This window comes from Canis aureus, chromosome 36, assembly GCF_053574225.1.
Source record: "Canis aureus isolate CA01 chromosome 36, VMU_Caureus_v.1.0, whole genome shotgun sequence".
Taxonomy (NCBI): domain Eukaryota; kingdom Metazoa; phylum Chordata; class Mammalia; order Carnivora; family Canidae; genus Canis; species Canis aureus.
In genome coordinates this window covers 4,347,218-4,373,631 of record NC_135646.1, presented here as the reverse complement: position 1 = coordinate 4,373,631, position 26,414 = coordinate 4,347,218, and the positions used below count along the sequence as shown (strand labels likewise).

The following is a 26,414-nucleotide window of genomic DNA, read 5'->3' as shown; positions in this document are numbered from 1 at the left end:
TAATAGGTTTTAACCATTCTCCACATGTTGAGTGTGCGGATTGCGTTTCGGTTACCAAGAACTCTTCGAAGATCTCGTCTGTTTGACTCCTTCCTTATTTTCTCCCCAGCCTGCTTCCAGCTTTGGGAGATGCAGTTGGGTGGTCAACTCGATGGCCCTGCCGCCCCCCGACTTCTGGCTGGTTCCGGCCACTTTGGGAACCCGGCAGTTGGATTCTCTATTTCCCTGGCTCACTCCCTGCTTTGACTGAAGGTCACGGTGCCTCTTCTGGTAGGTTCTTCCCACTTTCTGCCCCTTCTCAGCAGACCCACAGCCCTGTGGTTACAGGTCCCAGGGTGCTAATCTATCCTTCGTGTACTTTCCACACCCGTCTCACGCTTTTGTAAATAACCTCTTGCTAAACTTGCTAAACTTACTCTAGTTTGAGTTTGCTCTCCAATTCCTACTAGAACGCCGACTGATGTAATATTCTTACATTTTGTAAACAAGTTGTAGGTTGTATCAGTCTATACGTACGCGTCTGATCATTCTCTCTAGCAAATTTCTGGAAGCCAGTTTAAAATTTCCAATCCTAACTTTCCTCACCTGTCAAGTAAGATTAATAATAATACCCAACTCACCAGGTTGTTGGGAGGATAAATGGGATAATGTATGAAAATTCTTTATAGCCTATAAATTGCTTTACACATATAAGACACCGCTTATTATCACCACCTACTTAACCCTGAGGGAGTCCTCAAGCGCTTTGGTCCGGTTCCAGGCTGAGATTTTGCAATATTGATCTTTGTGATGTTTTGAAAACCCACAGAGGTAGCTGTGGCTAACAGGTTCTTTTGCCTTGCTACCGTAAACTTCGCATTTTTGGTTTCTCTACTCCAAGAAGAAGTGACCTTAGAACCTGCTCTGTTTTGTCCACATAGTTGACAGGCCGTTATTTCTGTATGGAATTTAATAAGGAGATGTGAGCCGTGGGCTCCCTTGGGTGGTATATCCAATATGTGGTTTGGAGTACAGCTGACCCAGGAGAATTCACTCACCTCCTAAAAGTGAGCAGTCCCTTTTGAGCTCCTGGGCTGATTTAGGCCATTGCATTCAACATGGATCTGTTTAAAAAAAAAAAAAAATCCATTCAAGCACGTAAGGTAAAAATTGCCTTATTGGCTTTTTGTCTGAAATTTTGGCAGAGCATGGACAGATTTCAGCATTTATTGCCCTTTGAGTGATTTCCAGCTTTGTTCCAGGAAAAATACAATTAATCTTGTAGCAGCCGCTATATCAATCCATGTGAGGGGCAAGTTGTTTCAGATGTCACGTGGAGTCTCTAAGTTCTTGGGCTGTGCTCATCTTTTTGGCTGAGGGTGAGTGTAATGCACACCAGGGGAAGCCTCTTGCCTCCATTCGTGTAAATGTCTGCAAAACCCCCAAGACTTGCACACGGTGGGGGCTTTGTGCATCCAGCTGTCCTCCATCAGCCCAGGGAACACATCTGGGAAAGTAGGTGTGAGGGGCCCCTGTGAGTGGACAGGGAGGGGCAGAGGTGCAGCATGTGTCACGGGGGAGTGTGAGTAAGGTCTGCTTGACTTGCATTTATCCTGGACATGATGCTGTTTGGCTCTGCGGCTGGGGGAAAGGAGGAGAGGTAGCGTTCCAACGTCCTGAGCCAGTGCCATTGGCTCCCATCTTCTTACAACCTTTTTCTCATAGTGGCGTGCTGTAGCGTGAGGCTTTATCGGGGCCGGGCCAGCCCGGAGCCCGAGGGCCACTGAACACATTTCCCTTTCTTTCCAATAGCTTTGCAGAGCCTGGGATTGGCTTGGCTCGGAGCCTGGCCTCAGCTGGTGTAATTTCTCTGCCTTCATGATCACCTGTACTGATCCCGGGGCAGGCAGGATTCCAGCCTTCTCCCTGGTCACTGGGCTGACACTTGACCCTAAACAAACTGCTTACGTCTATCTGGGTCAGGACTTCATCTGTATAGGAAGTTGCATCAGATCACAATTTCTCAAACCTCTTACTTCAAGGGCACCTCGGATTATTCCTTCCAAAGTTTCTCAGAAAAAAATCTAATTCCTCCTTTGTTAGTTTTAACCATTGGAATGTGTCCATTCCTCCCCATGTCTACAGTCACCATGGTCTACTCTCATGGATTCCTTCAGTTTCCCCCTAAGTGTCTCCTGCTCCCACCCTGTGGTCAGAGGCTCTGGTGAGCCCCCCTCTTGCATGGCTTACAACTCTTACAATGCCTTCCTTCTGCTCATGTAATAAAGTCCAGAATGTTGAATGGATGACCCATAGGCATTGATCTATCTCCGTAGTGTCACCTCCTGTCACATATGCTTCCCTCATTCCCTGGGATGGCCACCTTGGCCTTAGTCCAGTAGGACCTCTATATACGCTTTTTCCTGTGCTTCATCTTTATCTCTCACAGGTCAGTTTCTCGGTGAGGTCAGATCCCTTTGTTATGAGCTCTACAGCTGAGCTCCCTTCCTTCATGGCATCGTTTCAGGGGTTCATCAGATTGGATGTCCCCACACAGACTGTGGGCTGCACCTGGCACAGCAGGGCATCCCAGCACTTAGCACAGGGCCTGGCACATAATAAGTATGCCACAGATAAACAGTAAAGGAAGAAAAGGAAGAAAGGAGAGCGGGATACCCAAGAGCTTAGTCACTCTGAATAAATGTCCAGTTTCTATTTGATTCTTCGAAATAATGGAACATGATGCCAAGTGCCCCAGTTTCCAGGGCACTCATCGTCAGGTTGGTGCCATCATTGGCCACTCGATGGGTGTGGGCAGGTGGGGAGGGGCATCTCTTCCTACTTCCACTGGTACTTTCCCTTTATCCTTGCTGGGGGTGGAAGGAGGTGATGCTGGTGCCAGTGGAAATCTGTGAGCTTCCCTCTGATTGATGGGCGCTGGGCGGGGTCAGGCAGAGCAATCGACAGAGTAGAATTTGGCACAGGAGTCACTATTTCTGGTGGAGGACATTTACAAGGAAGATAGCAGGCTTTCCTTTCTCCCCTGCCTCAGAAGAGCTTAGACATCACCCAGGCTAGCCTTTCCTCAGCCTCCCCATTCGTCAGCATCTCCTGGGAGGTGTGCGAAAATACAGATTCCCGGGTCCGATGCACAAATTTTAATTCCGTAGGTCTCTGAAGATTCTGACTTACTAGGTTAGGTTTAAGGTGGAACTTAGACCTCTCTATTATTAACCAGACACCCTCAGGGATTCAGATGCTCAGCCAGATTTGAGAACCACTGATCGAGAACCCAACCTCTTCACTTGATTGCATCCTCATTAGAGCAGCTTTGACTGCCACATGGAACTACGTATTGTTTTGTTTTCTCTCATTAAGAATGGCTACATGTTTTATTTTTATACCATTTTTACCCTTTCAAAGTGTTCTCACTGCTCTTGTCTCATATGATTCTCATACAAACCCTTTATAGTCAGTGTCACCCCCCCCCACGCCCCTATGGACGCTGAGGGGCCAGGTGACCGGTAAGTGCCCCCAGTGGGTCTACAGCTTCCATTCCTCTCCAGGAGATGCCCGCATTTAATTCGAGAATGCCACACACCTTCTTTCACATTTTGTAATATTTAATTTCTGTATTAAACATTTGCAATTAGCCTTAAAAGAATTGATTGATGGCTTTGCCTCATTTTAAAAAAGGGTACTTTACAGATACATAAAGGTAAGAAGCTGTTAGGGGAGGTTTTATGGCAGATGGTTCTTGGCAGCGATCACTTTTCTTTTATGGCAGTCTGGAAATTTTCCTGGGTAATAACTTTCTTTTCTTTTAACAGGCCTAAAATAAAGAGGTTCTAGATAGTTGGATCATTATCAAATGATTTTCCAAAGACAACCATAAATTGTCAGCACCAGTTAGGCAAAAAACAAGAGTTGTCCACATCTGGAAATCTAATACATAAATTTTTGAGTTTCCCCCTTTTGTTGGGACTGATACTTGGCTACCCAAACTGTTATTCCTTAAATGGCGATTAGATTGGGGAGCCGGGGGAAAGAAGGTTAGGGAAAGGTATTCACGCAACTTCCCCAAATGGCAATATTTCTCTTATGAACAGAGAAAGGTACATTTGGTCTTGGCCTCCCCAAAGACTGAGAACAAAGCAAGCTTCAGTTTCAGCTGGAGAGGCAGAAAATTTTAATTGTGAAAATTAGCATGGAGAGAAATTGATGGGACTGAAAACAAAGTGAGTTACCTGTGTTCATTAATTCACTCAACAGTACTTTGAACCTCGAGTATGTGATTATACGTCAGACTTCGTGCGAGGCACTGGAGATTCAGGTGGTAAAGATGCAACTGTGAATTACAGCCTACCAAGGGAATGGCGTCGGATAGATGCCTTGTGCTGTATGATGAGGAGAAATCATCATGAAAATCATCATTGCTAACTAACTGAGTGCTTACTCCACGCCAGGCACTGTGCTTGGCAAGCATTAACTCTATCCTTGCAACAGCCTTGACCTATAGACATGATTATTAATTTCATTTGGTCACTGAGGGAAAGTGAGGCACAGGGGGACTAAGTGATCACAGAGGATTCACTCAGGATCACAGGATTCACTGTGTGATTCACTCAGGATCACAGAGACAGTAAGCAGCAGTACTGGCATTTAAATCCAGCAGGTCTAACTCCTAAAACTGTGCTCTAAACCTGGTGGGCCCTTTCTCAACAATTACTTACTGCAACAATGAAAGAATGAATGAACGGATGAAGTAATTGCAAGTATAATGAGACTTTTCAAAAGAGAAGCACTATATAGCAAAGGGGTTGAAACTAGTCCATGTCTGAGAGAGTCTCTGTGAAAGGGGCATTTCAGCCCCTTTCTAGGATATAGATCAAGTGGATGGATAGTGGATGTGAATGGTTAGAACATACAGGTCAGGAAGTCAGCTGAGATCTTGAGCCGGAAGAAACTTTCAAGACCATCTAGCAGAGTCCTGTCATTTCATAGATGAGAAGATGGGGGGCACAGATGGGAGTGTAGAGAGTGGGGATGACTAACCAGAGTCCCTGGCTTTGGGAAACACCCAGAAGTCATTAGCTGTAGTAAAAATCGACATTTTTAAAAAAAGGCTACTTGCTCTATTACATGATGAAGCTATAGTAGGGCTTCCTAACATTTTTCACATCGTGGCACATACAGAAAAGAATAATATTTGTTTCTTTTTATTAAAAAGTCTTTAAAAAAGATTTTGAGAGAGAAAGTGAGAGAGTGAGTGCAAATGGGGGAAGGGGTAGAGAGGCAGAGGGAGAGGGAGAAGCAGACTCCTTGTTGAACAGGGACCCTGACGCAGGATGCTGGGATCATGACTTGAGCCAAAGGCAGATGCTTAAACAACTGAGTCACCCGGGCGCCTCCAAAATGAAAACATTTGGAGGGTAAAAGTAGGTTGGAGGCAGCTGTAAGGGCTCTGCGTGCTGTAGGTCTCCCCTGGACAACTGAGGACATCTGTGACCATTCCAGCGCTTACTACTGGGAGAAGACCTGGACTCTTCAACCCACTCTGGAGGCGCTGGCCCTTCCATGCATCCTTCTCGGACTTTGCTGTCCCCTCCCCTCCTAGTCCCAGCCCTGGCACCTCCAGCATATGGTCACAGACGCCTCTGAAAGTCTGGAGTTCATGCTTGGAAGTTCTCTTGCATCCCCAGCATTGGCTGCAACCCCATAGTGGCCTGTTCCAGTATGGAAACTAAGGATCATCCTTTCACCATCAACCTTTTTCTATTGAACAGAAATAATCTAGTGACACTCACAGTAAGTTGTGGATGACGACTACTATGCTGTCTCCTCTCCTAAGAGGGTTAGAGGATTTACTTTGGAGAAGAAGAGTTAACCATAGGGAGTGAATCCTGTAGCTCCAAGAGCAACCAGTGCTGTTACCTGGGAAGGAGCCAGTCTCCCTGCACGAATGACACAGGACTACCTGGGGAACAGACACCCTCTCTCCAGGAGTGTCGGCAACCCAGGCTTCTCCTTTCAGCTCCGATGTGTGATGCGTTTCCATCAGCCCAGGCTGTGCAAACTGCCCAGGACTATGGCATGTGTTTCTCTCTCTGGGAATCCGGCCACTGCTAGCGGTGACTAGGTTCTCCTGGTGACTGGATTGCTGCATTGGGAATGCTGAATGGGTCAAGGGGAAAAGGCCTTGACAGTGTGAAATCGCTCTTTACCCTACCACCGTTTGCATATGGATTAGTGTCCAACTGAAGATGTAGCCAGAGAGGAGCCATAGTGTCCGAGCACAAGAGTAACCAAATGGAAGGACTCAGAAGCGGGTAGTGGATCCAGTGGTGGACAGGTGGAGACCTCCTGTCTGCCCACAAGTTGTCCTCTGTGGCTGTGTGTGCATGTGCTGTGTCTCTACCCTCCCCCCCTAAACTGCTAACTTCTCCCACTTACCACCTTGATGTGGCGGTGCCAATCTCTGATGGATAAAGACACGTCCGACCTTGCCTCTGTCTGTGCTTGGATTTGTCAAAGAGGGCACACACAACTCTTCCTGATGGAGCTTTCTCCAGGCAATTAAATGTTCAGGTGACGGCTGCTTAGCAGAAGTATGATTTCTCTTAGTCGTGTGCACCTGGCCAACAGTTAGCTCATCGGCAATTTGGGCGCCTTGGGTACAGGGCAGGGCAGGTTAGTCATTAGTCAATGATTCAGCTCAACTGCACTTGCAGAATGTAAAGTGTGAGGCGTTTCTGGCGCGCCTGTCGCACCCCCCCAAGGAGAGCGCTGTGGGCTCAGTGATTCACCCGCCTGCCTTCTGAGGTGGTTACTCAGATTCTGGGGGAGGAATCTCAGGGGCGGTTTCTCAGCTGTTCTTCCTTTAGGCAGACTTCCATGAAAGCCTGGAAGAAAAGGAATTTGGGCTTCATTTAACAGATGTCACTGTTCTAGTTTGTAGAGGGCCACTTCATGGGGGGACAGTCAGCTAAGTCTTTAGTTTGTGTCTTCACATGCAAATGAATAATCTGGATTATTTCAAAGGAGATGTCACCTTCATGGGTTTCAGCAAATGTGTCAGTTACCCACCTGGGTGTGCATTCATCACCGCTGTCGCGTGTGTCTTTTCAAGTCACGCAGTGACCTCCAGAAAGGGAGGTTTTCTCTCCCTCCCTCCCTCACTTTCTTACCTTCCAACCCTCTCTCTCTTTTATCTTTCAACGTATCATGTCATAACCCTTTGTGTTCAGCAGTGTGAATTTTCTAGAGCAAGAAGTGTGTTGCCATTTAATCCTTGTAGTGCCTTGGAAGAAGGTTAACAGCTAGTATTAGCTTTTGTTTACAAATGGGAGAAGTGAGGCACAGGCAGGGAAATGTCTTCCCTATCACCTGAGATATGTTAGGATGAAACCTCTTCCTTGTTAGATTTCTGAGCGCATCTGGTGTAGCCTTTGGCTATTGCTGTGTAATAAGCCATCTTAAAACTCGGATGAAAACAATAGCTCTTATTGTGTTGTTATTATAGGTATGATATATAATATGATATATAATGTTATTATTTTAGTAGTATTATTGCACCAGGCCCTGTGGATCAGTTGTGGGTCAGCGGGGCTTGGCTGGGCTTGGCCGCGTGGCTCTGCTGATATTGGCTGGTTGGCTTGGTTGCTCTAAGATGGGCTTAAACAGATTGGTTCTGCTCTGTGCATCCCTCACCCTCCTCTTGGACTCGCAGGCTCACCTGGGCAGGTTCTTTGCATGGTGGGAGCAGAAGTGCAAGAGGGCAAGTAAAAACGTGGAAGGCATCTGAAGGCCCAGGCTTGGAACTGGCACACCTTCCTGTCGACTTCACTCTATCGGCCGGCTGGTCATCACGGTGGAATAGAAATCCAGTGGGGCAAGGAGGAGAGAAGCCTTGGGATGGGATGCGAGCCACAATTCCTAGTGGACAGCACGTCCACAAACAGAAGTCCACTTCCTTTCCTTGGTGGGAGGGTTAAGGAATGGATATGGAAGGTGCAGGGCCATAGGCAAAAGAGATGCGATTCCAAAGCCTGTATGCATTACACCTTCTTTTGTGTGCAGTACAGACACACACGCACGATGTTAAATGAAAAGGAGATAAAAACACTGAAAAAAAAAAGCAAACCAATAAATCTTCCTGCTCTTTTACTGAACACCCCTTCCCCCCATTCTCCTACCTATTGCCTTTATTTTTATGCTTTAATTTTATGCTTTAATCCTTACCTTCACTTATTTACTCAATTAAAAAAGAGATTCAACCGTGGAAAACTCCATCACTCATCATTTAGGAAGATTTGCTCTGGGAAGGGGTGCATATAATTTGGCAGGCTCATTAACTATTCATTTTTTAAGATTGCATACTCTGGGTGCTTGTTGGCTTAGGTAAATGTTTCTTTGGTGCGCAAGGTGACCTTGTTTGTCACCTCTTAGTCTAAAAGAGAGTCTCGCTTATGAAAAACAAAGACAGATCACCTCTGCTCTGAGAGGTTTTCAGAAAGGTTTGTCACTGGATGAACTAGAAAGATCTGATCCAATACCAACAGGTTCTTTAAAGTTGTGGAAAGAACATTTATTTAAATACGTGTTTGCAGGGATAGGCCCTTGCTCCAAGAACAATGATGTAAGTATTAACCTACAGGCAAATTTGAATAAAAACAAGTCTACTGAAGGGGAGGATTAAGTGAAATTCCTTAAACAGATTTTTAAGACTGCTGTGAACTCTTTTTGTCTGTCTTGAGTAAGTGTGTTACTCTTTAATGAGATTATTTTGATGTTTTCACCAGGTTTGAGTGCAACGTATAACAAAGCTCTCTTTCTGTTCCCCTTTCCTCCCAAGGAAATGTCTTTCTGTTGGGCTAACAGTTGATAGCCGAATTATTATACCCAATTGTTCTGATTTATACATTCCAGGTCTGCCTGTAGGATTTTATATTCTGACTGCCTCTGGGCTATGTCGACACCAGGTAACCAGATCGGCTGCCTTTTTTCTTGTGCTGTCTCTCGCAGGTCTGTTGCATGGGCTGCAGTGTGACTCTCCATCTTTACCCCACGCATGCTGCCCTCTCCCTTGGTCACTCCGATGTAAGCAAATGCCCACTCTGCTCCAGATATAGCGTTCCCAGTGTTGGCTCCCCGAGGAGTAGCCTGTGATCTTGGAGGAGTGCTTTAATTCCCAGTCTCAGTTTTCTTCCTGCAAAACAAGACAGTTGGATGAATTGATCTCTTTTCCAGCTCTCATGCACTTAGATTTGCAGTGCGCACCAGCCTCTGTGGTGGCACCAGGGTGCCAGCTGGGTGTTACAGGGGACTTAGGAAGCTTGCCGAGCACCCAGAGCGGGAGAAGCTGGAGTCAAGTTTGGTTTTGAGAACGGACGAAGACTTGGCCTTAGACCTGGTTTAAAGTGACTTTTGCTTTGGTTTCCCTTTGAAGTGACACGTTAGAACGGCAGATAGAAGTGAGACCGGTTGGTATGGAGACTCCCGGGTGGCTTCTGTTATTATAAGGACATGTGTCTGAGGCTCATGATCTTAGCAACCTGAGGGAAAAGGGATTCTCTTTGTGTTTTATAACTCCAGCCACTTTAACATCCCCCAAATGTCGATCTAGGTCTATATGTATGTATAAATGTGTATGTACGTAAATGTGTATGTGCTTATGTACGTGTGCCAGTATTTATGTATACGTAGGTGTGCGTACGCATATGTGTACTTATCTCAATAATGTTGACACTCAGTGAAGCATGTCTTCCATGTCATGGCCTAATTCTAAGCCTGGAAAAATCTTGCTGAACCAGCTCTAAGGCAATCTCTCCTATGTCAGACTGATTTCAAGATCAAAGGTTTTATTTTTATCTATCTATTTATTTTTGTTTAAATTCAATTAACCAACATATAGTATATCATTAGTTTCAGATGTAGTGTTCAATGATTTATCAGTTGTGAATAACAAAAGTTTTAAAATTTACATCCTCAAAGAATCTTTCCATACTCTACACCCTCAGGGAACCCCCATTCTCAAGTGATCCCCAGTCCTTTGGTGCACTGATTCACAATGACCTCATTAAAAAAAATGCAAAGTCACAATTAGCCATTTGATGCTCTTTGCCTCTAGCTGGTCTTTTCAGAGCCTCTAGGTAACTTACTGACACTCCTTAGTTTTATGCTATGCACTTTTTCTACAGTTTGGCCAAATTCCAGTAGAAAGTAGGCATTCTTTTGTCCTACTCCCTATGGTGGCTTTACTCATGGTGGGTGGTGCTTGACTTTGCTCTTACTCGTGATGTTTTTCTCTGTGGCATTTCTACTTCCTGTGTTTGATATGTGGAAAATTGTTGGGTTTGCTTTCTTTGCTTTGTTGCTGAGGTTTTTATAATTAACCAGCCAAACGTTAATTTCTAATCTCTAAAATAAAGATTATAGTCCCAATGGCATAAGATTCTTGTAAACATTTGGTAAAATGATGCCCTGGAAAGAATTAGTTTTCTATAAGAGACATAAGGATGCTCAACAGAAGTTTGTCCTATCTGACATAGTTATAAAGACATTAAAAGATTTCCCATATGAAGATGGAAAAATCTAATGGTCCTACTTCCTAACATGACTCTTCACAATAATGGCTTAATCAAAATACCTGAGCTCTGTCCCTTACTACTTTGGATGGTTTACTTATCTTTTTGTGGCCTGCCTTCCTTGTCTGCATGTTCATTTCATCTTAATCTTAATGTCTGTACAATTTTGTCTCCTGAGATTTTAAACAAATTTTCACAGAGGTTAATTTTTATTAGTTTTGATCATTTTATAGGTAAGTGTCAACCTGATACACTGTCCACTACTATTGGACATTGAGGTTGGTCCCACTTCCTTTTTAAAGCAGTACAGATATACCTACAATGTATAGGTAAATACATTTGATTTCTTTTTTTCTGTATTAAATGATAGCCTTAAAATAAAATTTCAGAAGTGGATAACTGCATTAAGGAGAGTAAGTATCTTATGGATTGCTATCTATTTGATATGTTGCTTTCCAAATGGGTTACACCAGTAGACGTGGAGGTTTCAAAGGTTTAACAATGTGGAGAAGGGTTTTGGTGATTCAACCACCAGGTCTGAGCTTTTAAATAATCACCTTGAGAAAGTAGTGAGCCAGGAAATTGAATTGATGTCTGCTTCGTCTCCCTTCTTGTTGTCTGCTCCCCAACCCATGACCATGCTGCAGAAAACAGAGATGAGTCAGCTGTCGGTGGGTGGCTGTCCTGGACTCAGGTGTTAGCCCAGATACCTTCTCACTGGCCTTTCTGTAGCTGCCTCTTACTTGCTCACTCTCAGTTCATGAATATCTGCCTAGGCTGTTCTCATGCCTCGAGGGCTTTTTTGGATTTTGTGTCCTAGTGCCCTGACTCTACTTTTCACTCCTTCCACTCTCTTTCTCTGACCAAATCCCCTCTCACTTGCCTCCCAGGAGACTCCTGAGATCCAGGGTAAACCACACTCTCAGCTCTGGGGACTCCTACCAGGCTTCCAGGGGAGGGCATAAAAATCTTGATTTGATGTTAGCTTTGTGTACCTGCCTAGCAGGTAATGACAGTGGTCTCCCCTGAACCCAAAAAGCAAACACGGAGAAAGGAGTTGAATGCAGAACTAGAATGGAGTGAATGCAGATCCTAGAATCAGCTTCTTAGATGCCATAGAATCAGGCCTCTATAAAGGAACTTCTTTTTCTCTAGAATAACAGCATCTTTAAAACAACAACAACAACAAAAACAACAAAACATAGATGCAGAACAGAACCATTTGAAAATATCTATTAAAGTTAAATATAGCGTATGGTATGACCTAGCAATCCAACTCCTAGGTATAAACTCAAGAGAAGAGTGTACGGGTAAATCAAAATACATGTGCTGGAATGTTTATAGCAACATTATTCATCACACTGCAGATTGGAAATAACAGAGCTGTCCATTAGGGAGAATATGTACATAAAGTGTAAAATATTCATCCAAAGTAGTGCCGTTTATTAATGAGGATGAACAAACCAAAGCTACATGCTACCACGTGGTTGGGGCTTTCAACTCTAATGATAAATGGAAAAAGCCAATCAAAACTGCATACTGTATGAATCCATTCAAAGTCAGGCCAGTGGCTCTGAGTGATGGAGGTTGGTTAAGAGGGAAAAGAGGGGGCTGCAGGTGTTCTGGTAATGTTCTATTTCTTGATCTCAATGCCCAATGAGAAAATTCATTGAGCTCTATGCTTATGATTGGTATACTTCTCTGCAAATATAATTGCCAAGCAGTATTCTAAAACCAAACCTAAGTGATATCTTTATTGCCCACTGCTTAGAATGATCTTTTAGGATATCTGTATCATCATTGCTTGCTAATTAACATGGAAGGAAAGAAGGAGCAATGACATTTCTGTGATCCTTCTGTCTTGGCGTTACATCTTAGTGGGAGCAGCATTGTGCTTTATGCATCTCTTCCTCCAGGGCCTGGCATATAGAAATTGATCAATATGTTTAGATCAACTATTTGCTAAAAAAGGACAAAAAGCCATTCCCGGATTCAAGTAACTAAGGATTTATCCAAATAATTATAGCAAAAGAAAATAGAAATTGCACAGTAATCTGGTGAATATTAAACAGCCCTAGGAGAGTTGGTTCTCTGTAAGCAGACCAACTGTTTTCACAACTGTAATAATGAGGATGAGTAAATTGGAAGGCCAGGTCCCTTGGTTGTGCATGTCAGGCTGTGAGGAGGGAGAAGGCTGAGGGGAGTTAAGCCTGAGTCCATGAGGCTGTAGGGGAGGGGCTGAGGTGGGCCATGTGACTGCGGTGCTGGGGGTGCAGGCCATAGCCCTCTGTGAATAGCATGGGGCCACTCCACAGCATGGGAAGTGGAAAGTTGAAGGGTGGAGAAGTCAAAACTCAGAGGCTAATATAAGCAGAGAGTGGAAATCTAGAGAATCCGAGCAAGAATAAAATTTTGAAACAGGTGTGATTGGAGGATCAAGGGGGACTTATTATGCATTTTATCAGCTGGCAGGCACTGTGTGACATAATTTTAAAATACCTATTTTCATTAATCCCCATAAAAACTTAATGAGGTAAATATCATTGCACCCATTTTACAGATAAGGAGCTGAGCTGTATTTGGCAAGGTGCAGTGTATTCAAGATCACATAGTAAGTGGAAGAATCTGGGTTTAATTTGGCCTTTTCTGACATAGAAGTTTTTGTTTGTTTGTTTGTTTGTTTTGTTAAGGTCTTTATTTATTTGAGGGGTGGTGAGGCAGAGGAAAAGAGAGATTTATTTTATTAGAGATCCTATTTATTTATTCATGAGAGAGAGAGAGAGGCAGAGACACAGGCAGAGGGAGAAGCAGGCTCCCTGCAGGGGGTCTGACGCGAGACTCAATCCCAGGACCCCAGGATCACGACCTGAGCCAAAGGCAGATGCTCAACCACTGAACCACCCAGGCGTCCTAGGAGAGAGAGATTCTTAAGCAGACTCCACGCCTGGTGGCGGAGCCCAACACGGGGCTTGACCTCATTGCCCTGAGATCACAGCTGGAGCTGAAACCACGAGTCAGCTGCTTAACCAGCTGCACCACCCAGGTGCCCCAGAAGTGTTGCTTCTTAACCACCCGTATTATTGTCCAGATTCAAGTACAGAGGTCTAGTTTTTAGGTGGAAATAAGGTAGAGATCAGGCCCGCGAGGCAGGGACTCAAGTACCTCTGCAGCGGGTCCGGTGCCAGGCACCTGGGATGCATGAGTGATGGATGCGTGGTCCCCGGCACTCAGGTCCTCAGCAGCAATGCAGGGCCCAGGGATTAGAGTCAGTGTCAAGGGCTGAGCGGGACTTGAGGCAAGGCTGAATTAATATTGATTTTCTGGGCTATTCAACTGGCCTTTTTCAAAGCCTAGAGCGAGGTCAAACTTCAGGTCAGGGTGTAAGTGGTCTTAACCATGGAAAAAGTACTCCTTGGAATATGGGAGGAATAAAGGCTACGGCAAGGCTATTCTGCTTGCCCAGAATACATTTCTTGTTCTAGAAAGCATCTGGATTTACTTTGGGAAACTGCCTCTCCTCCACTGGAAACAATCGTGATGAGTTTGTCAGTGCACCCCAGCCTTACCTGGTGAAGAGATGGATATGTGAGCTAATATAAGTTAAGTAAAGTCCAAACTGATGTGCCAAAGACTGAAAATAGAGAGCATCCACCTAGAGTGTTGCAACCTGGAGGTGTGCTGTATTATTTATTTATTTATTTTATTTTTTTTTTTTACTACATAGAAACCCATGAGGGATCTGGTTTCTGTCCCTTATGAGACCCGTTCTTTGCCTTGTCCTTACATTTGGTGGGCTGCCCCTCATCCTTTCTAAGATTTCCACATTTGTAAGCAAGATAGAGAAGGTTTCTATTGCTTACAACCCCCAATCTCTGACTGATACAAAGGTAATACCTATGAGGCTAGTGAAGTGTCTTTGCTGGATTCAGAGTTCTTTGTGAGAAGGAACATGTTCTTCTTTATTTTTCAGTTCCAACGTCCTGGGTCAATACTTCACGTATTAAAGATCCTATTTATTTTATTGCTCAATCAGTGTTGGTTGAAAAAATTATTAAATGAATGAACAAATGCAAAGTCCATCTTACATCATTCAGCCAACCAGGGTCAAGTTAGACGTGACCTCAAACTGGTGACGAATCAGTTGGAGAGCCAGCATCTTCAAGCCCTCACGCCAATCATTTGAATGAAGCCAAGACTACTTCCTCTTACGCAAGTAAAACAAAGCACATCTTCATTTTTACAGCAGCCACCATTTCTCTTGAGAGAAATGGGGTTATTGTAATTCCAGCTTAGTTGAAATATGTAAGTCTTACTCATCCGGTGCATAAAATTGATAACTTGTGCATCTGGGACTGTCTATTTCTTTCCTATTAATCCATTTTAGACTTTTATAAGTCAACTGAGCATTCAGCTTTTGAAAAGTGATTCTGGAAAATTATTTTGCATAAGTACTAGTAAATACTGGCGTGTATTCTTGGCAGGGGATGGAAATATTCATTTAGTCTCTGGTGGCTTCGTGAACAGAAGTAGTGGCTAGAGTACTGGCTGGGTTTGGATGGCAGCAAAACATGTGCTGGTCAGTTGTATTTCTGAGTTTCTTTCTACCAAATGGGGATGATTAATTCTACAAATTTGCAAGGAAGAATCAGGCAAACTAGAAAAAGGCACAGACACATTAACAATAACCGGAGTGAACTAGTAGTGGGAAATTTATTGGCTTTCTTCTTGGGGCTCATGTATGTGGCCAGTTGGAAGAGTCTAATGATGTCATTAAGTTATATTTGTAGACCATACATGGCCAAGCTGGTAATCTTTTTATAAACTGTAAGCAACAGGATTTTTACAGCTACAGGATGACATGGTTGTTGGCAACTTCAGTCTGTTTAATCCTACTATTGGCCATCTCTCTGTGTTGAAAGGATGGAAATTGTGGCTCTTTAGAAAGTGCCTTATTTTTTATGGACTTGAGCGATATTCAAATCTCTTCTAGCTAACCAGGCAATAGTGTTTAGAAAGAGGATGAAGAGCCAATGCATCAGCAGTGTCTGCTTCTGTACATGGATCTGGCTTTAGACCAGGTCTCTATCAACATGTTAAGTGGAGGGCTAATACAATTAATCTAATAATTAAAGTAAAAGAAATTTACCTTTGAGTATGTTGTGGCTAAGACTTATTTTATTTTATTTTTTTGAAAAGGGGGAAGGACAGAGGGAGAGAGCAAGTGAATCTCAAGTAGGCTCCATGCTCAGCACAGAGCCTGACACGGAACTTGATCCTAGGACCCTGAGAGCATGACCTGAGCTGAAATCAAGAGTTGGATACTTAACTGACTGAACCACCCAAGCGCCCCAAGACTTATTTGAAAATCCAAAATTTGAGAAATTGCCACAGTTCTCCATTGAGGCTTTTGTTAGTAAAGACCCGAACTAATTTGATTATTTGAACTCTGAAGAAATTTACTTTTCACAATTGGTCCTCTCTGTTCTAAATTGTTTTATTTACTGTCCTGCTCTAAAGTTATCTAATTTTTTGTACTTTTCAAAATGAGTTTGAGAAACTATGAAAATATATATGGATGTCTAAATCTATATAAGAATTGCATGGGGTAGAGAGGCAGGGCTTATCATATTTTGTCAGGAACATGACCTTTATTTGAAACGTATACAAGCAAACAAGAAAATTTTGCTCTCAGAAAAGGAATGCTCTGGTCAGATTGTGATGGGCCTGGTGGAGGCCAGTTTGGGGGCTAGGGAAGGGAAGCTCCAGTGATGTCTCTGGTGGGCCAGGGTGGGGGCCGGACCCCAGAGAGGACCTAGATAGGTGCTGTGGCCACCACAGAGCTGGGGACTTGGTGCTGGGGACAGGTCTGGTGTATTCCCTAAGACAAAGCCTCAAAATCTGGGTAGTCAGACCAATGCCAGAGGATGGATAAGTTTTTCAGGTTGAGGACAGTGAATAAAAGTCTGATCTGTCAGTCAGGAAGAACTAAAATGCTGAAAGGAGCGACTGGATGTTAGAGTGTTACAGAAGCATTTGGGGGGCATCTGGGTGGCTCAGTCAGTTAAGCATCTGACTCTTGGTTTTGGCTCAGGTCATGATCTCAGGGTCATGAGATCAAACCCTACAGCAGGCTCAGCATTCAGTGTGGCGTCTGCTTAAGATTCTCTCTCTCTCCCCCTCCCTCTGCTTGTGCTTGCTCTCTCTCAAATAAATAAGTAAACAAATAACATCTTTAAAGAAAGATTTTGGAATCATCAAGTCAGAGTCAAGACAAGGAGGATGGGCCCCTGATGAAGCAAGGGTTTTAAGGTCAAAGTCTTGTCATGAGCTGTCATGAGCTGAATCCCCTAAATCTATGTTGAAGCCCTAGCCTTCAGTACCTGTGCATATGACCTAATTTGGAAACGGAGTCTTTGTATGTGTAATCCAGTTAAGGTGAGGTCATTAAGGTGCATCCTAATCCAATATGACTGGGGTCCTGACAGGAAGAGGAAAACCCCACATTAGACAGAGGCGCATGGAGAATGCCGGGTGACCACAGAGGCAGAGGTTGCCCCGCTGCAGCTGTTCGTCAGAGGCTGCCTAGGGTAGAGTCACCACCAGAAGGTAAGAAAGGGAATGGAAGCAGTCCGCCCAGAGACTCCGAGGGAGATGGCCCACTGACGCCTTGGCGTTGAACTTACGGCTTCCAGAACTGTGAGACAATACATTCCTGTGGTTTTAAGCCAACCAATTTATGGTGCTTTGCTATGGCAGCCCTAGCTGACGAAGGCAGGTCCTGTGTATTTCCTGTCGCCCTGGTCCTCAGTCGTGGTTGGGGCTAATTGCCCAGATGGGGGCCAGCTGGGACTCCTGACGGAAGTGGGGATGGGGAGACGAGTGAGGAGCAGGGCCTTCTTACCCACTTGCAGTCATCATTAACCCAGAGACTGAGCCATCTGTCCTCTGCCCGCGGAGGGATTGTCATGGGTGAGCAAAGCACTCCTACCCTCAAAGTCTGGATAGGAGCAGCGTGGCGAAATAACCGATCATATAAATCAGCTCTGGTTTCCCTCGTTACATTCTGACCCTTATCACCTAATGTCACCCACATGGCAAAGGAGAGGGGCAGTGAGCTCAGTATGCCTGGCCACGAGCAATGTAAGACATTCCTAGAGGTCGACCCCAAAACCTCAGGGGGTGTGCGCATGGTGCCGGAGAGATCCGTAGACTCCACCCTGGATTACCTAGTTGAGGGAGCAAATGCAAGGCCTGAAGCCAACGGGCACCACGGGGTTGGAATACTGGGGACAGTGCTATATTGGAAAGTATTTAAATACAGTCTTGTCCTTTAAAAACTACTCCATTGTCCTGTTTCTCCCTGCAGCCCCCCCACGCCCCACACTCTCACACACTCACACACATTCACATACCTATCTGCGGGCTGCAGCCTATGAGACCACTGGTGTCCTGACACAGATATTTTGGGAGGACTCTGGATGGAGGCCTTCTCTTGGCTCCTAACCTGGCATGTCCATCATGGCCCTGGGGGAGGTTCCAGTGCTCTGACTCATCCCAGAGGGCCTCAGCTCTTGCTGAGCAGAGCACCAGAGCTGTCCCAGAGCCCGGCCAGGGGCTGCAGAGCTGTCAAGGCGGAGGCCCCCTGCCTTGGGCCTTGACCACTTCCTCCTGGTTACCTTCTTCCTCCTCAGAGGCTCTGGATGATGCCTGTTCACCTCTTTTCTACCGTGACCAGCACCTGTGTGTCCCTGTGGGGTCTTATTTCCCCAGACAAGCTATGGAGAGGAGCAGACACACACAACTCCTTCCCTGCTGTGTTCTGAGCTTTCCCTGCAAGCCTTACGTCCACCCTGCACCCAGGAAGTTTCTTTTCTTCTCTGTGTGTGTGTGTGTTTTGTCCTGCTACCCATCACCCCATCACCAGGGAAAGACAAAACTCACAACAGGCTGTCGGACTGAGAATTACTACTCCTTCTGTTTCTTTCCCATGGTGAGTCTGGGACGGCATTTTCTGACCCCTCGTGCCTCTGTAAGATGACTTGTGCCAATGTTGCTCTTCCACCCTTGAGACTGGAGTGTGATTCCCCCCATGCTTTGTTTGAGGAAGGAAAGGACAAGTGATATAATCTTGATAATTTGTTTGGCAAAATGTTGCAGATTCATTAGCACTCTTACTACTGAGTGTTTAAACCAGGTATTAAAGAAATAATGACGGTTTCCAAGTGTCTCCTGAGTCATGCTGCAGGACGGTATCCCCTCACTTGGGCCCTAGAAAATGTCCCTCATTTTGAAGAATAATGGTCAAGCGTACCAAGAATGTGGAATGACAAAGGGACCGATATTGCATGATTCCACTTAAACTTAGTGTAGCCAGATTCCTAGAGACAGAAAGTAGAAGGGTGGGGGGTCAGGGGGGTGGGGAGCCGTTTAATGGGTGCAGAGTGTCCGTTTGTGATGATGAAAATTTTCTGGGGATTGACATTCGGGATGGATGCATAACAATGTCAACGAGCTCACTGCACTGACCTGTATCCCTAAAACTACTTTAAGGGGTAAATTTTATGTTATGTATATTTTATTTTATTTTATTTTTTTAAAGATTTATTTGTTTATGACAAAGAGCGAGAGAGTGCCGGGGGGCTGGGTGGAGGGAAAGAGAGAGGGAGAGAATTTCCAGCAGACTCCCTGCTGGGCGTGGAGCTCAATGCCACGACCCTGAGATCCTGACCTGAGCCAAAAGCAAGAGTCAGCCTCCCTGAGCCACTCAGGTGCCCGTTATGTCTATTTTAACACACGTGCACAGGTGCGTACACACACACAGAATGTGGAATGCGTGGTGTAAAGTAAGCGTAGACTGCAGGACGGTGCAAGGTGCCCAGGGCAGGTCCTGCCAGGCAGCCGTTCGTGGCCCCCTGGGTGGTGGCCAGCCTTTCTCACTGAAGTCACCTGAAATCCAGACGACTCCGAGAGTGTGGCTTGGTGAAAGCGAGATTCCACAGGCCTCTTAACAAGCGTTCCGTGGCTGGGAATCTGCACCATGAAATCCATGGGCTTCTCATATTAAAAGGAAAAAAAAAACGGTAACACCATACCACTCACCAAATCATGCAAAACGAACATTCTGGTTCTCTTTGGCTTCTCATAGCCAGCAAAAAGGTTCTTTATTTGTAATGCAAATACAAGAACACAGAGAATATTCTTGAGCCCGTTTTGAAATTTTCTTTTGAAACTAACATTTTTTTTCCTGGAGAGATTTATTAAATTCTTTGAAACTGCCAAGCAGCTACTTCTCATATAATAGAATTGTGCCTCCATGAAGATTCTTAAATACTCTGGCTTTCAAGAATTACCTGTGAAAAAATATGAATATACTTCCTCCCATTAACATTGAGGTCTGTGTCACAGGAGAGTACTTTCTGAGAATATTAACATTATAATATCATCTTGAAGTTTTTCATTAAGAAAAAGTCATTCTTCATATACCTAGAGCAATTAATTATTAAACACTACAATAAGCTCTTCCAATCTTATTCAAATAAGTGCTGAAAATACCCACATCGTGCTAACTTATTCTGCAGAGTTCCCCAGGATTTCAGCGAGTGTGCAGGCTCTTCAGAATTACCATTTAGAGAGCGAGCCGTGGTGAAAGTCAGACAGAATTGGTTTATAACCTTGTCCTGTGACTCATTCGTGTACATGAATGTGGACAAGTCCCCTAATGCTCCCGAGCCCCAGCGCTCCAACCTAGAAAGTGAGGTGGACAATAATTCACATCCAATAGAATTGGGAAGCCAATAAAGTGAGATATGAGACCCCGAAGGGGAGGAAGTGGCTGAGCACCTGTGACTGTTTCCTTTGGCCTTTTTGCTTATGTTTTGATTTCTGGGTCATCTATAGGGTCCCTCCTAGGCCTTGTCTGAACAAAAAATTCACTTCTTGAACATCACTGTGTATGCGTACAATGTACGCAGAGCGCTTGGACAGTGCTCGGTGCACCCGGAGAGCTACTAGTGGTGGATTGATTCATTCATTCATGGCCAGTTCCTTCATTCACCCATCCGTTTATTTGCTTATTTATCAAAATACACACGTATCGAAAGCCTCCTCTATGCCGGCAGCTCTTCTAGTGGCTGGGAATGAGATAGGCAGAGGTCTGGCCCCCATGGAGCTTCCATTCTCATCCGGGGAGACATGAGAAAGCGAGAGACAAAGAATTTAGTGAGTTATCAGTGCTGGGAAGTGGGAGGCAGCTAATCCTGGTGATGGGATAGAGGAGAAGGGAAGAGAAATCAGGCTCACCCCTCAGTGGTTATCAGAGGGAGTAGGGGATTCCTCTTTGAGGATCTGAGATGTGAACGGAGACCGGAACACGGTGAAGTCAGGAATATAGAGACAGGGGAGCGTAGTGTTTCTGGTGCTTAAAAATCCAATTGAAACTAATTTGGAAATCTAGCATTTTAGGGAGACGTTTGTGAATTTAAAGCCGTGACACACTGTGTCCTCCCAATTCCTTAGGCTCTGGGGCTTCAGGCCTGACCCCGACACCTCAGGTGGGCTGTGTACTCCTGAGCCCATTGCCCCTGAAGTATTTATTTACCAAGTTGCTAGCTCCTGGCTCAGTGCTATGGTAGCATCGTGTTTTGGGGGCCGCTGGAATGCATACTTGAGCTTTGGGAGGTATAGAGACACAGCTCTCGAATCATCAACATCAGGTAATACCATGATTGATGTCAGCAGAGAGAACCTTGATTTTTCTGTGTTTCCTTCTGGCCATGCAGGATGCCAAAGCTTTGGTGCACTAGGGACAAGGGGAGGAGTCGAAGTCAGTGAACGAGCGGACAGTGTTGGCAAAGCCAAGGGCCAAGGCAGGATGGGAGAACTCACACAGCAGGTCGGAACAGGAAAAGCAGGCCTCAGTGGAGGTGGGGCGGGGGTGGGGGCCTCAAAGCTGGGTGGGGGAGGTCAGGGGGATGGCCGGATTCTCCGAGCCATAGTAACACCCATATGTCTTCTAAATAGGACATATGTTGCCTTGGTCTCGAGTGGGGGTGTTGCTGGTTCAGTCACCGAATGGAGCTGCTTGTGAGGGAGGCCTTGGGTCTCTACCAGGTTAGACTCTGAATCATCAAAGGGAAGGAGGAGGATGCATGCAGTTGTTTACTTCTTGGGTGTGTGAAGCCTCTGGGGAATAGTTCAAGTAATCAGAGTATTAACTGAATGTATCCTATGTGCCAGCTTCTGCTAGACATTATGGGGATACGTTTTGGGGTTCTCTATAGAAGTAATGGAATCCCGTAATTTCAGGGAGTTAAAAGGCCCTGTGGTCTAACCGGTTCTTGGCATCCCTCTCTGGAAGGATTCTAGACTACGTTCCACCACATAATTGTGGTATAAGCCAGGGGGATATTACTTGACTCCTCAGAAATGGTTTCTTCCTCTCAAAATTATGAATAATCCCTGCCCTGTCCGGCACTTTATATGTAGCTGGCTTATAAGCCAGGAAAGCCTTTACAAATGCGGGGTTTTGTTTGTTGTGGTTAAGAGAGGAGTAAAGGGAACACGGGAGGAACGGTAGGTAGGGGTGGATGGGACAGCATAAATGGGCCACCCGGTCAGGTTCTTCGCTGGTAACAGGACGTTGGTGAGGTTGAGTCTTACTCGTATGTGGGAGTTTGGAGTCCTCAGATTTGGGGGCTCATGGATGGAGTTTTGTTATTGAGTTCAGAATGATTGGGCCCAGAGGGATTGACCCTCTCAAATGCCGGAGAGACAGATATAACCAGAATACCAGTGGTTTATTCAAATGCCCTTCTAGCACTGACGTGCTGAGATCCTTTGATTCTGTGATGATCTTGGTCCTGTGATCTAACACGCTTTACCTGTAGCCTAGTTTTGGATTAAAACATGCAATTTACCTTTTGCATTTTTTTAGGGTTGGGAACTTAAGCGCAATCCTTCTTTTTGATCATAGAGAAAAGAGACAGGTTAAATCACTCTCCCTACAGGCTCCATACTGTATTCAGGGATGTGGAGAAGTGAGTGGGGTGGAGACCTCCCATGTGCTCGGTTTTACCGCTTCTTGGGGAGGCCTGGTGAAAGAAACTAATTTTAGACCTCTTTTACTAGTCATTGTTCTCCCATTAAGTGGCTTCAGAAAAAATGCCCTTACACAGCCTTGATTCAGACATTTATAAGGTGTTGGTACACTTTTTTAAAGAATACAATTGGAGGAATAAATTTGGCCTGCCTGTTCATACTAATATTAGACTCTTGGCATACTAATTTGTATAAACTCTCTCATCCACCCTTGGTGCCATTTGGATGCCAACCTGCGCGCCACACTCACATTTCTCCATTGATCAAGAGGGAAAACTAAAATCCAAAAAATGTACCAGTTACTTCTTTACTATAGAAAACGTGCATAGGAATCCCCAGAGAAACAGAAATGAACTACTAAAATGTTATAAACATGAAGCTAGATTTTCCTTCATTTGCCCCAGGAAACACAAGAGACTCCTTCGTTTGCTAATTTAATAGTATGCCAGAGGTCTGCGGCTATGTGCATATCCAGAGACTCGCTGCATTTTCAGAGTGTTTCCAGCTGACCTGGTTTTTGATAAGACATTTTAAGGGAATATCGGGGGTCAGGAAAGTGACCTTCACAGATCTCCTCAAACCAAGAATGTCATCCCCAGTGGGGTTTGAAGAATTGGACTGGCAATGTGAATCCCCCTGGAGTTGCTCTGGTGACCACCTACTCCCGTTCTCTTTTACACCCTGACCATATGATTACTAATAACATCTAGGTTGTATAGCACTAGTTGTCTATAATAGTCTACAAAACACCCTTGCATTTTAAAAGAATCTTATTTAATTATTTGAAGACTCTGGAAAGTAGAAATGATCATTATCTTCTCTTCATAAATGAGGAAGCTGGACATTCAGCCGAGGTTCGGCAACTTTTCCTAGGTTATATGGCAGCTCAGAAAAAGTCACACGAAGACTCGGTTCTTCGGACTATAGACCTGCATTTATTGATCACATTTCATAGGCTGAAGGGAGGTGAAAACGTACTTTTTAACATATATCTCACTTGAAGGACATTTAACCCAAATTCACAGATAAATAGATAAATCAAAGTATTATTCATTTTACAAAAAGGATTCACAACACAGTTTTTTAAACTATCAGGATCTCTGATGTGGTTAAAATCTGACCTATTTTACAAGCCACCCTTCGAATCACTTTAGGAGAGACAACTCCAGGGTGAAAGTTTGTAGGTGCACACAAAGAGGGCTAAGAATGGGGAGGGACCTTATTTTTGTTTTCTTTAATGGTGAAAACACCCCTGCCAGATCTCAAAATAACCTTTGGGTGGTGCCCTTTGACCAATCCCCTTCTTGTGGGGGTGTGGTCTACATTCAAGACAAAAATTATTTAATTGCCTAAAGGCTGAGCACTTCAATACTCCAGGGAGTTGTTTATCTTGTTTTCGGGATGATGGGAAAATTCAGAAAGGATTTGAGCCTTTTCATTGTTCCTCTTGCTAATGCTACCTTTGAATGCTGATGAAAGAAAGCATTTCAATTGCTCCAGTTGGATTGGATCAGAGAAGACATTTAAAAAAATCAGGCGAAATCATTCTATTAACAAGATTAGTCCAGAGGTTGATGACTAAAGAAAACAGAGAACACCTAATAAGGAAAGCCCAGAAGAGCTTTCATTTAGGGTAAGCCCATCTTATTAAAAGCTCAACCCTGTGGTCTTGCTTACACAGTCACATCAGTGAAATTGGCTGCTTGCAGGGTGTGATTAAAGCTGTGTCTATACAATAGCTAAATACCAAGTTGAAAAGTGAAAGATTCAATTAATAAGCTGTTTTGTGTTGTCCTAAAAGATGCTGAACAACTGGTTTTGTAGCATTTTCCTCGTGGAACTGACTGAAGCAACCAGTTGGTCTGGTATCACAGGGATATGGTCCATGAAATGTTTTTGAAGGTTTCTTCTCTTTATTTTTAAATGTTCATTTGTAGTTTTTTTTTTTTTTTCTTCTTCTTTAAATTCCTGGCCTTTACCTGCAGTTCTACAATAATCCTTGGGATTTATGAGAACACCATCCAAAAGTTTCCATGGATTTCAGGGGAGTTTAATTAAACTTCCCCCAAGTGTTGTGAAATAACTTTATTTACCGATTATCACAATTTCTACATTTCTCAAATTTTACTTAAACTGATCCCATCTGTCTGTTTGAGGATCAATGTGGGTGGGAAATCCAATTACATCAATATTTTATTTTCAGAAAAATAGCAGGCAGGAGGGTCCACGGAGACCTATTACATTTTCGGAGTTCAGTGCAATTGAGTGTTGTTAAATAAACCATTGGCATATAATCAACTGCCATTTATTTTAGTGCAGAATGATCTGTTACAGTAGATAGAAAGCATTCAATATCATCGACAAACAGATAGTTCATAGCCTTAAATTAGTTAGCCTATTTTTGTAATGAATAGAGACTTAATTCGAGTTTCCTCATCCTGGGAACATGAAACAAAATTATATCATACAGTGAGTAACGGTTTGAAAAATTTTAATTTAGTTTGGCACCACGGGTTCTTCTAATTACTGCTGACTCTTCACACAGCAGAGACAGTGACCCCAAGCCCAGGAGCAAAACAGCTGCTTCTCACCTGCAGACTCATTATCGAACTAATTATTCTTCAAATAATTTTATAATATTCACACTGAACCTAATTCCAGACCTATAAATATAGGCTTAAGTCATTTATAGTGTGCTCTTCTGTGCATGTGTGCATCCCTCCCCCACCCCTTTCACCTCCCCCGACTTGTGGGACACCTTGCAGGCTCCGGCTACCTAGGAGGGGAATTTCTTTTGTTTTGGAAAAAAAAAAACAAAAAAACAATTTGTTTTCTTTTGAATTAGCTTTCTGAATCCATGCCTCTCCCAATCCAGTATGATCATCTTTGCTTATGCCCCAAAGAGTGTTTATTAAAACTGTGAATCAGTTGTTGACATTTGGAAATTGGAGGTCTTAACAGAAGAATTAGGATTCCTGGCCTTCCTTGGAAATTGGGCTTTCTGGTAATGCTGAACCCCCTTTTCTGTGGTACACCACCTAGCTAGGGGGAAGTTCCCCTTTTACAAAGGGCATGTGTGTATCTGATTCAGGGAGGGGGTCCAGGCATACCTTCCTGATCTTCTTTCTATACCTGTATCCTGTTATTTCCTACCTGGCTCCAAGGGTTTTAATAATTTTATGGGCTCTAGGCATTCTTACTTTGAGAGGTCTCATTTCACATCGTATCATATCAAACGTATTTAACCTACAGGCCACATTAAATACAGATTTTTTTTTGTCCATAAAGGATTTCATAAGGATTTTATAATTCTTCTTTTGATAATAATTTCATTTTTTGTCTTCATATTTTGCAGTATATATGTCTATAAAATATATAATACACATATATATAATATGTACACATACGTATATGTGTATATAATATATATCAAATACAATAATATATATGTATCCCTCTCCTCAGTTTTCAGATATTATCACAAGCCCTTTAAAAGTTCATAAGCCCAAGGGGCCCCTGGGTGGCTCATTCAGTTAAGCCTCTGATTCTTGATTTTAGTTCAGGTCATGATCTCAGGGTGGCAAGATCGAGTCTGTCTGGCTTTGTGCTCAGTGTGGAATCTGCTTGAGATTCTCTCTCTCCTTCTCCCTCTGCCCCTCCCTCCACCTCTAGAAAATAAATAAATAAATAAATAAATAAATAAATAAATAAATAATAACTTAAAAAAAAAAAAAGTACATAAGTTCAAGATAC

The 26,414-nt window shown here is 44.0% G+C and overlaps 1 protein-coding gene across 1 annotated transcript in view; it reads left to right on the top strand.

Annotated features, from left to right (window-relative positions):
• LOC144305722 (uncharacterized) overlaps positions 1-26,414 on the top strand; it is a 284,028-nt gene that overhangs the window by 206,092 nt on the left and 51,522 nt on the right. The window contains exon 6 of the mRNA XM_077884792.1: positions 110-270. The gene's annotated coding sequence lies outside the window, so the exon portion shown is untranslated. The remainder of the gene's footprint in view (positions 1-109; positions 271-26,414) is intronic.